At 41.2% G+C, this 11,030-nt stretch overlaps 1 protein-coding gene across 1 annotated transcript in view; it reads left to right on the top strand.

The window, feature by feature from the left end:
- Positions 1-576, top strand: part of LOC138029801 (ras-related protein Rab-38-like) — a 1,864-nt gene extending 1,288 nt beyond the window's left edge. The window contains exon 1 of the mRNA XM_068877625.1: positions 1-576. This exon is cut by the window's left edge and continues 1,288 nt beyond it. The gene's annotated coding sequence lies outside the window, so the exon portion shown is untranslated.
- The last annotated feature ends 10,454 nt before the right edge of the window (positions 577-11,030 follow it).

Raw genomic sequence — 11,030 nt, 5'->3', positions numbered from 1 at the left:
TTATTTTGTTTTAAATCTACAAATTATTTGCTAGATAGATCTCCCAAGATCCGGCGCTTCCACTTTGTTCAGCTGGCACTTCCATAAAAAAATTGTCTACAATGTTGCCAAGGCAACAAAATGCCACTGTGTATTTTGTTTGTTGATATCGGGATTTGTTACCCATGATATCGGAAAATTATTTGATTTTGGACAAAACGCGCATGAAATTATTCCCTAAGTTCACTCGTCACCATTTGGTTATCCATAAATGATACAGTAACATGGGTGACAAATTATTCCTTAATTTTCGGGCAAAATTTCAGCGTTAATTTATAATTTCACATGTCAAATTACAATGTTGCATGGCAACTTTTCCCGCAGTGCCACAATGGCGTCCAGGTTTGAAGATAACGCGCGTCTTATGAACGTAATTTGTTACCCATGATATTAATAGCTAATCAAATGGTGGTATACTTGTGAAACTATACTATACTTGTACTATACTATACTTGAAACTATACTTGTGGGACATGTACTGATGCCGGTGTAGTCGAAGCTGAAAACATTGTAAATAAAGTGAGAATAGAAAAGGTTTTCCTTGCATCCCTACTATTTGCGAAAGTGAGGGGGGAGGGGAGGGGGTGCTTATTGGAGGAGGGCTTTTATTTGCTATTTTGACCGCGGCATTCACCCTGATCTGCGATGGCACTGATTACAACCTTAGGAAAGTCTGATGATAATTTGGCTCACCAGAAATCCAATATTGAGCACCTGGAAACAGTGCTTCTCTTGTCGTATTGCCAAATTATGGAATTATCTTCCTCTTAAAGAAAAGAGGAAATCTTTGCCTCCCCAGATCCAGAGGTCTCAATATGGATGTCTCGAAAACGAAGACCCTGAGACCCTGAGACACAGAAAACTCGAAAAAGTAACCAAAACCCTCAGTTTGGCTAACCCTAGGCTTAAAGTTGGTTTTTAGGCCTAGAGTGTCACAGGGTCAATATATACATCCAACGGGAAGTGAAGATGTCCGGCCACACGTGGAGCGTGGTTACTCAGTTAAATATGGCGGATCACCCAGCTTTCAGTTTGAAACAAGTTGTAGGGAACGAAGGACTCCAAACTCTCTGGGAGGTAACTCAAAAAACCAACTTTAGGCCTATTGTTATGCAAATTGAGGGTTTGGGGTTACTTTTCCCAAGTTCTTTAGGGTCTTAGTTTTCGAGACACCCGTCTCAATAGCATCAGGTCTCATTTTCATTATGCAACATTTTATTTGTTGTATCTATTTTATTTGTTGTATCTATCTATCTATTGAAATCCCCTCCCCTTCCCCTCAATTGACGGTTCGGATGGTTCTGTTTTGACTAACACTGGAGAGCTGAGTTAAGTGACGCACAGAAAGTTTCATCTTGGCCTTCTGATCGCTTTCCAGCAATAAAAAATATGGGTCACCGAGTTTGTTTCTGAGATACGTGTATGAGCAACTAAATCCAAAACATAGTGTTTTTGCTGGGCTTTTCCATTGCCAAGGTAACGTAATGTGCCACAATAACGACCGCATCTTGTTCAGCAATAATGGGTGTTTCATGTGGTACCATATTATTGCTGTTACGTTTTACAATGTGTAGTGCCAATCTTTCTAATGTAATTTGTGATAATCCTGATTTGCATTAATTCATATTTTTCCGTCAACGGCCTGGTTGTAAGCGGCAGGCATTTGACGTGCCACGTGACCGTGGTTTGTATATGGTGATCGTTTAGCGAGTGAGGCATTCTACGGTCAGCCTTCGCCGTGTGCACAAGTCCTGTTTCGTTTATTGTCCTATCAAGTTGAATTAGTGTGTAGGGTTAGGGTTAGGGTTAGGGTTAGGGTTAGGGTTTATGGTTAGGGTTAGGCGGTAGATGATAGCGTTCATTTACATCGTAAGTAGCTAGCCTGCGTAGCTGGCGGTGTTGTAGACGCGCATACTGCTCGCGGCTTAGCCGCTCGCTTTTAGCCGCTTCGCCGCCGAAGCTTTATTCCGCGAGCTCACAATACCGCCAAAAAAATTTATTCCGCGTGCTTACAATACCGCCATCTACGCAGGCTATAAGTAGCTGGAGTAGTGTCTTTCAATTAGAATACCCTAGAAACCCAAGGGTCGCACCACTGCCTTGGTCAGGGGTACACGTTCTACGCGGAGGGCTTGGCTGACCAACTCTCCCAGATATCGCCTAGCTTGAGTATTCGGTTGAGTAGTGGAGGCAAAATAGAGAGTGTCTCTCCAAATTGTTGAAACTGGTAGAGCCACCTTAATTGTCTCGGTTTTCATGTTCTTTCCTAATCCATGGTTATGGAGTATAAATTGCCCGAGGACATGGATGAGAAATTGCTTAAGACTCTAGGAAAGGAATTGGAGACGAAAACGTTCAAAACAAACGTCCCTATAGACCTCAATAATAACGATGCAGAGGAATTTGTCAAAATTATTTGTGTTGGAGACTCTACCGGTGGATTGCGAATAACAACCATGTTTATCAAAGATTATCTCCAGTTGGGGTGTCCAAGCCTTAAATATGAATGTTTTTATTAAAAAAAGATCAAAAAGTGGAAGAGAAGTGAGGAACACGACCCTATTACAATCCGGATACAATTATGGAGATAACAGAGCCTGAACGGCTTTCACGGGTGACAAGGGTTTGCTTTAAGAACAGCCCTAGAGCCTTGGTATTCTGGGGTACGGACAATCCATCTTCACTGGGAGGAGTTCCAATTTGGCTGACAAAAATTAAAGACGTCTGCCTGTCGATTCCTTGTGTTAACATCACCGATAACATAGGGAAGGAGCCAAGACAGTGGATTGGACGCGGCAAGATAATTGAGAGTGAGTTAGCACTGGATTAGTCCTGTGAAGATCGCGGATTTATGGGTCATTTTGAGATCAAGTCACGCGAATGGAAACCATATGTGACAAACCCCACGCCTACTCACAGTTTCAAACCGCCCTTGTCAATTTAAAGTAAGTATTAGATGGCTTATATATTCAAGAGAAAAGTCATTTTATCTGCCATATGGTAGGCACTGGAATCGCAGATTACAAAGTGTGCGCACGCGTCCTGCGAAAGGTAACATACATACCTGCATAAACTTTATTTCATCTCGAATTTCAGAATAACTACAACAGCTAATAAATTTACAGCTAAAAAACAAAGCGTAAACAGGTACATAACTAAATACACAATATTTAAAGATATGTTAATTAACAAGAAAAGCCGCAGTACAAAAATGCAACCCTCGATTCTCTTTTAAAACCAGTAAACTCAATGGTACGGGTAAAATCAGGTAGCGCATTTCGCAACTTAGCTGATACGTTAGAAAAAGAACTAAGATCATAACTGGTGGTTTTAGGTTTATTGAGAGACAGAATGTAATTTCCGCGAAGATCATGCATAAGATTTTCAATGCGTGTATTGCATAGAGATGTAGAGTTTGACTTAAGTGGTAAGAGGACAGGTGATCTGCAAATATAAATCTCGCTATTCTCTCATTTACATTATACCGCTTCTTTGACAAGAGCTAGATTACAGCGAAATGAAAGCACAACTTTGTCGCGAATTTTCTATGATAAAAACTTGTTCAGAAATCCAGACTCTACGTTAACAGCACACACCAGGCCTACTCCTGAGTATCTGGCTAGAAATCGTTTCCTCTGATTCCATGAGGGTCAGTCTCGTGCTTCTTAAGTTGCCTGGTTCATGCCCAAAAAGAATTCTGGGTAATTCTGCCATTCTATGACAAGGAAAGACTCCCGATTCTCATTTCATAGTTTTTCTCATAAGTGTCGGGCCACCCAGACCTACCAGCAAAATAACGCATCGATTGAAGGTTTTAGTTTTCAAAACTTGCCCAGATTGTGTCAGTAGGTCCTGGAAATCGTCCACAGAAAGGCCAGAGAGACAACTTCACTCGTGAACCGCCATGTTTACAACAGAGCATTTTAGGCGTTCCAGTCTGCATGAAACCATCTCTCGCCTCTGTCTAAGACAAGACCAGACACGCACTGTTCTTACGTTACGTTTATGCCTATAAAATCAACTGAAATGTCAATTGCTGGTTAAAAAAAAAAAGGAAAAAAAAAAAAGGAAAAAAAAAAAAGTATGCAATTTTTTTTTTCGTGGGCTAGATATCGAAGAGCCAGAACATTTGCACATGCGCTGACGGAATGTTTAAACAAGAGAGAAAAACGCAGTACCTCCAGACACCGGCGCTGGAGCGTCGTACCAAACGAGTCATCCCGGGATTTCGGCCCGTGCGATCGCTTTTGGACGCAGTTGGCCCTTCGCTGCTTTCTGCTACCGACCTTGCCTCCCGGTACGGCATTGAGGGAGAGATATGTCGGCCCCTAAACCATATGTGACAAATCCCACGCCTACTCACAGCTCCAAACCGCCCTTGTCAATTTAAGGTAAGAATTGGATGGCTTATATATTCAAGAGAAGAGTCATTTTATCTGCCATATGGTAAGCACTGGAATCGCAGATTACAAAGTGTGCGCACGCGCCCTGCTAAAGGTAACATACATACCTGCATAAACTTTATTTCATCTCGAATTTCAGGATAACTACGGCAGCTAATACATTTACAGCTAAAATGCAAAGTGCAAACAGGTACATAACTAAATACACAATATTTAAAGATATGTTAATTAACAAGAAAAGCCGCTGTACAAAAATGCGACCGTCGATTCTCTTTTAAAACCAGTAAACTCAGTGGTACGGGTAAAATCAGGTAGCGCATTTCGCAACTTAGCTGATACGTTAGAAAAGAAACTAAGATCATAACTGGTTGTTTTAAGTTTATTGAGAGACAGAATTTAATTTCCGCGAAGATCATGCATAAGACTTTCAATGCACGTATTGCATAGAGATGTAGAGTTTGACTTAAATAGTGAGAGAACAGGTAAATATAAATCTCGTTATTCTCTCATTTACATTATACCGTTTCTTTGACATGAGGATTACAGCGAAATGAAAGTACAACTTTGTCGTGAATTTTCTATGATCAAAACTTGTTCAGAAATCCAGACTCTACGTTAACAGCACACACCAGGCCTACTCCTGAGTATCTGGCTAGAAATCGTTTCCTCTGATTCCATGAGGGTCAGTCTCGTGCTTCTTAAGTTGCCTGGTTCATGCCCAAAAAGAATTCTGGGTAATTCTGCCATTCTATGACAAGGAAAGACTCCCGATTCTCATTTCATAGTTTTTCTCATAAGTGTCGGGCCACCCAGACCTACCAGCAAAATAACGCATCGATTGAAGGTTTTAGTTTTCAAAACTTGCCCAGATTGTGTCAGTAGGTCCTGGAAATCGTCCACAGAAAGGCCAGAGAGACAACTTCACTCGTGAACCGCCATGTTTACAACAGAGCATTTTAGGCGTTCCAGTCTGCATGAAACCATCTCTCGCCTCTGTCTAAGACAAGACCAGACACGCACTGTTCTTACGTTACGTTTATGCCTATAAAATCAACTGAAATGTCAATTGCTGGTTAAAAAAAAAAAGGAAAAAAAAAAAAGGAAAAAAAAAAAAGTATGCAATTTTTTTTTTCGTGGGCTAGATATCGAAGAGCCAGAACATTTGCACATGCGCTGACGGAATGTTTAAACAAGAGAGAAAAACGCAGTACCTCCAGACACCGGCGCTGGAGCGTCGTACCAAACGAGTCATCCCGGGATTTCGGCCCGTGCGATCGCTTTTGGACGCAGTTGGCCCTTCGCTGCTTTCTGCTACCGACCTTGCCTCCCGGTACGGCATTGAGGGAGAGATATGTCGGCCCCTAAAACATATGTGACAAATCCCACGCCTACTCACAGCTCCAAACCACCCTTGTCAATTTAAGGTAAGAATTAGATGGCTTATGTATTCAAGAGAAAAGTCATTTTATCTGCCATATGGTAAGCACTGGAATCGCAGATTAGAAAGTGTGCGCATGCGCCCTGCGAGATGGTAACATACATACCTGCATAAACTTTATTTTATCTCGAATTTCAGAATAACTACGACAGCTAATACATTTAAAGCTAAAAAACAAAGCGTAAACAGGTACATAACAAAATACACAATATTTAAAGACATGTAATTGACAAGAAAAGCCGCTGTACAAAAATGCGACCGTCGATTCTCTTTTAAAACCAGTAAACTCAGTGGTACGGGTAAAATCAGGTAGCGCATTTCGCAACTTAGCTGATACGTTAGAAAAAGAACTAAGATCACAACTGGTTGTTTTAGGTTTATTGAGAGACAGAATGTAATTTTCGCGAAGATCATGCATAAGATTTTCAATGCGCGTATTGCATAGAGATGTAGAGTTTGACTTAAGTGGTAAGAGGACAGGTGATCTGCAAATATAAATCTATACCGTTTCTTTGTCACGAGCTAGATTACAGCGAAATGAAAGCACAACTTTCTCGCAAATTGTTTATGATAAAAGCTTGTCCAGAAATCCAGACTCTACGTTAACAGCACACACCAGGCCTACTCCTGAGTATCTGGCTAGAAATCGTTTCCTCTGATTCGATGAGGGCCAGTCTCGTGCTTCTTAAGTTGCCTCGCTCATGCCCAAAAAGAATTTTGGGTAATTCTGCCATTCCATGACAAGGGATGACAGACTCCCGATTCGCATTTCATAGTTTTTTTCATAAGTGTCGGGCCACCCAGACCTACCAGCAAAATAACGCATCGATTGAAGGTTTTAGCTTTCAAAACTTGCCCAGATTGTGTCAGTAGGTCCTGGAATTCGTCCACAAAAAAGCCAGAGAGACAACTTCACTCGTGAACCGCCATGTTTACAACAGAGCATTTTAGGCGTCCCAGTCTGCATGAAACCATCTCTCGCCTCTGTCTAAGACAAGACCAGACACGCACTGTTCTTACGTTACGTTTATGCCTATAAAATCAACTGAAATGTCAATTGTTGGTTTAAAAAAAAAGAAAAAAAAAAAAAAAAACAGTATGCAAAGTTTGTTTTGGTGGGCTAGGTATCGAAGAGCCAGAACATTTGCGCATGCGCTGACGGAATGTTTGAACAAGAGAGAAAAACGCAGTACCTCCAGACACCGGCGCTGGAGCGTCGTACCAAACGAGTCATCCCGGGATTTCGGCCCGTGCGATCGCTTTTGGACGCAGTTGGCCCTTCGCTGCTTTCTGCTACCGACCTTGCCTCCCGGTACGGCATTGAGGGAGAGATATGTCGGCCCCTAAACCATATGTGACAAATCCCACGCCTACTCACAGCTCCAAACCGCCCTTGTCAATTTAAGGTAAGAATTGGATGGCTTATATATTCAAGAGAAGAGTCATTTTATCTGCCATATGGTAAGCACTGGAATCGCAGATTACAAAGTGTGCGCACGCGCCCTGCTAAAGGTAACATACATACCTGCATAAACTTTATTTCATCTCGAATTTCAGGATAACTACGGCAGCTAATACATTTACAGCTAAAATGCAAAGTGCAAACAGGTACATAACTAAATACACAATATTTAAAGATATGTTAATTAACAAGAAAAGCCGCTGTACAAAAATGCGACCGTCGATTCTCTTTTAAAACCAGTAAACTCAGTGGTACGGGTAAAATCAGGTAGCGCATTTCGCAACTTAGCTGATACGTTAGAAAAGAAACTAAGATCATAACTGGTTGTTTTAAGTTTATTGAGAGACAGAATTTAATTTCCGCGAAGATCATGCATAAGACTTTCAATGCACGTATTGCATAGAGATGTAGAGTTTGACTTAAGTGGTAAGAGGACAGGTGATCTGCAAATATAAATCTCGTTATTCTCTCATTTACATTATACCGTTTCTTTGACACGAGCTAGATTACAGCGAAATGAAAGCACAACTTTCTCGCGAATTTTCTATGATAAAAACTTGTTCAGAAATCAAGACTCTACGTTAACAGCACACACCAGGCCTACTCCTGAGTATCTGGCTAGAAATCGTTTCCTCTGATTCGATGAGGGCCAGTCTCGTGCTTCTTAAGTTGCCTCGCTCTTGCCCAAAAAGAATTCTGGGTAATTCTGCCATTCCATGACAAGAAAACACTCCCGATTCTCATTTCATAGTTTTTTTCATAAGTGTCGGGCCACCCAGTCCTACCAGCAAAATAACGCATCGATTGAAGTTTTTAGTTTTCAAAACTTGCCCAGATTGTGTCAGTAGGTGCTGGAATTCGTCCACAGAAAGGCCAGAGAGACAACTTCACTCGTGAACCGCCGCCATGTTTACAACAGAGCATTTTAGGCGTCCCAGTCTGCATGAAACCATCTCTCGCCTCTGTCTAAGACAAGACCAGACACGCACTGTTCTTACGTTACGTTTATGCCTATAAAATCAACTGAAATGTGAATTGCTGGTTAAAAAAAAAGAAAAAAAAAAAAACAGTGCGCAAATTTTTTTTTGGTGGGCTAGGTATCGAAGAGCCAGAACATTTGCGCATGCGCCGACGGAATGTTTGAATAAGAGAGAAAAACGCAGTACCTCCAGACACCGGCGCTGGAGCGTCGTACCAAACGAGTCATCCCGGGATTTCGGCCCGTGCGATCGCTTTTGGACGCAGTTGGCCCTTCGCTGCTTTCTGCTACCGACCTTGCCTCCCGGTACGGCATTGAGGGAGAGATATGTTGGCCCCTGAACCATATGTGACAAATCCCACGCCTACTCACAGCTCCAAACCGCCCTTGTCAATTTAAGGTAAGAATTAGATGGCTTATATATTCAAGAGAAGAGTCATTTTATCTGCCATATGGTAAGCAATGGAATCGCAGATTACAAAGTGTGCGCACGCGCCCTGCCAAAGGTAACATACATATATGCATAAACTTTATTTCATCTCGAATTTCAGAATAACTACAACAGCTAATACATTTACAGCTAAAATACAAAGCGCAAACAGGTACATAACTAAATACACAATATTTAAAGATATGTTAATTAACAAGAAAAGCCGCAGTACAAAAATGCAACCCTCGATTCTCTTTTAAAAGCAGTAAACTCAATGGTACGGGTAAAATCAGGTAGCGCATTTCGCAACTTAGCTGATACGTTAGAAAAAGAACTAAGATCATAACTGGTTGTTTTAGGTTTATTGAGAGACAGAATTTAATTTCCGCGAAGATCATGCATAAGACTTTCAATGCACGTATTGCATAGAGATGTAGAGTTTGACTTAAGTGGTAAGAGGACAGGTGATCTGCAAATATAAATCTCGTTATTCTCTCATTTACATTATACCGTTTCTTTGACACGAGCTAGATTGCATCGAAATGAAAGCACAACTTTCTCGCGAATTTTCTATAATAAAAACTTGTTCAGAAATCAAGACTACGTTAACAGCACACACCAGGCCTACTCCTGAGTATCTGGCTAGAAATCGTTTCCTCTGATTCGATGAGGGCCAGTCTCGTGCTTCTTAAGTTGCCTCGCTCTTGCCCAAAAAGAATTCTGGGTAATTCTGCCATTCCATGACAAGAAAACACTCCCGATTCTCATTTCATAGTTTTTTTCATAAGTGTCGGGCCACCCAGTCCTACCAGCAAAATAACGCATCGATTGAAGTTTTTAGTTTTCAAAACTTGCCCAGATTGTGTCAGTAGGTGCTGGAATTCGTCCACAGAAAGGCCAGAGAGACAACTTCACTCGTGAACCGCCGCCATGTTTACAACAGAGCATTTTAGGCGTCCCAGTCTGCATGAAACCATCTCTCGCCTCTGTCTAAGACAAGACCAGACACGCACTGTTCTTACGTTACGTTTATGCCTATAAAATCAACTGAAATGTGAATTGCTGGTGTCGGGCCACCCAGACCTACCAGCAAGATAACGCATCGATAAACTTCATTAATCATTACATCGATTCTGTCGATGCTCAAATAACATCAAATCAGCTTGTTGAGATTGTCTCTTTTATAGTTCGATGTTAAAGTGTGTATAAAAAGGTAAAAGCTCATTGTTACAAACAAGAACAAATATAAAAATATAAACAGTACTTTATGGAACAGTGATCAAATTAATTGGTCAATTTATTTGTTTCGAAATCAGTGGACTGACGCATTTATAAATAATAATTACATCAAGATAGTGTGCGTTAGTGGAAAACACCAAGAATTATCATCAATTCTGTTTTAACCGTATAGTGATCAAAGACTGGTCTGTTACTGCCCCGAACAGCCATCTTACAGGCGGCATGAAGTACCATGATGGAAAACTGACTGTGCCTACCACTGAACGGTACAATATCTACCTGCAGGTCTACTATTACCCTACTGGAAAGATCTTTGTAAAAGTGAACAACAGGGTGGTGATTATGATTCAGGCTCCTATCCCAGGGAAAGGTGACCATGGCACCCTGTACGGAGGCGGGGTTTTCAACCTGAAAGCTGGTGACATCATCACTATTACTTCAGCCAACAACATCTGTAAAATTTTCCTGTGGAGCTTTCACACCTACTTTGGCGCGTATTTGATTTAAAAATTTAAGTGGGGAACGACACCAATAACCACACGAATTAAGGACGTTCGCGCGAAAATTTTTCAACATTGATTTTTTTCTGAAACTTTTACCACTGTAAGATGATGAGTTAGTTATGTCAGAAATGTAAAAAATATGGGGGGTCGCCGACTTCATTTTGGAGAGAACATGCCCGGAAAAACACACAAAATGTGACAAAATCGGGCTTCGTTAGCGAATAAGGCCAGTGTCTGTAAACCCAAGTATATTGCAATTAAATCTTTGAAGTGAAATCTTCTCTGCCAAACATTGTTTAAGTGGACTTATTAAGTGAATTTAGTCAACTGGTGAGGTTCCTTAAAGATCAAGTTCGCATTTAGCGACCACAGTTTCACTCGCCTTGCAGCCGCAAGATGGCAAGATTTGATGTCCCGTGAGCAGAAATCTTGAAATTTTTTTAACTTCCCACATTGATTTTTTGTTCATTTTTGGACAACGTGGAGATAATTGTAAATAAAATCCGTTTCTGGAAAGAAAAATAGGGCTCACCAAAA

The sequence above is a fragment of the Montipora capricornis genome, chromosome 13 (genome assembly GCF_036669925.1).
Source record: "Montipora capricornis isolate CH-2021 chromosome 13, ASM3666992v2, whole genome shotgun sequence".
Classification (NCBI taxonomy): Eukaryota; Metazoa; Cnidaria; class Anthozoa; order Scleractinia; family Acroporidae; genus Montipora; species Montipora capricornis.
The sequence above is the reverse complement of the archived record's forward strand: the minus strand, read 5'-3'. Positions and strand labels throughout refer to the sequence as shown.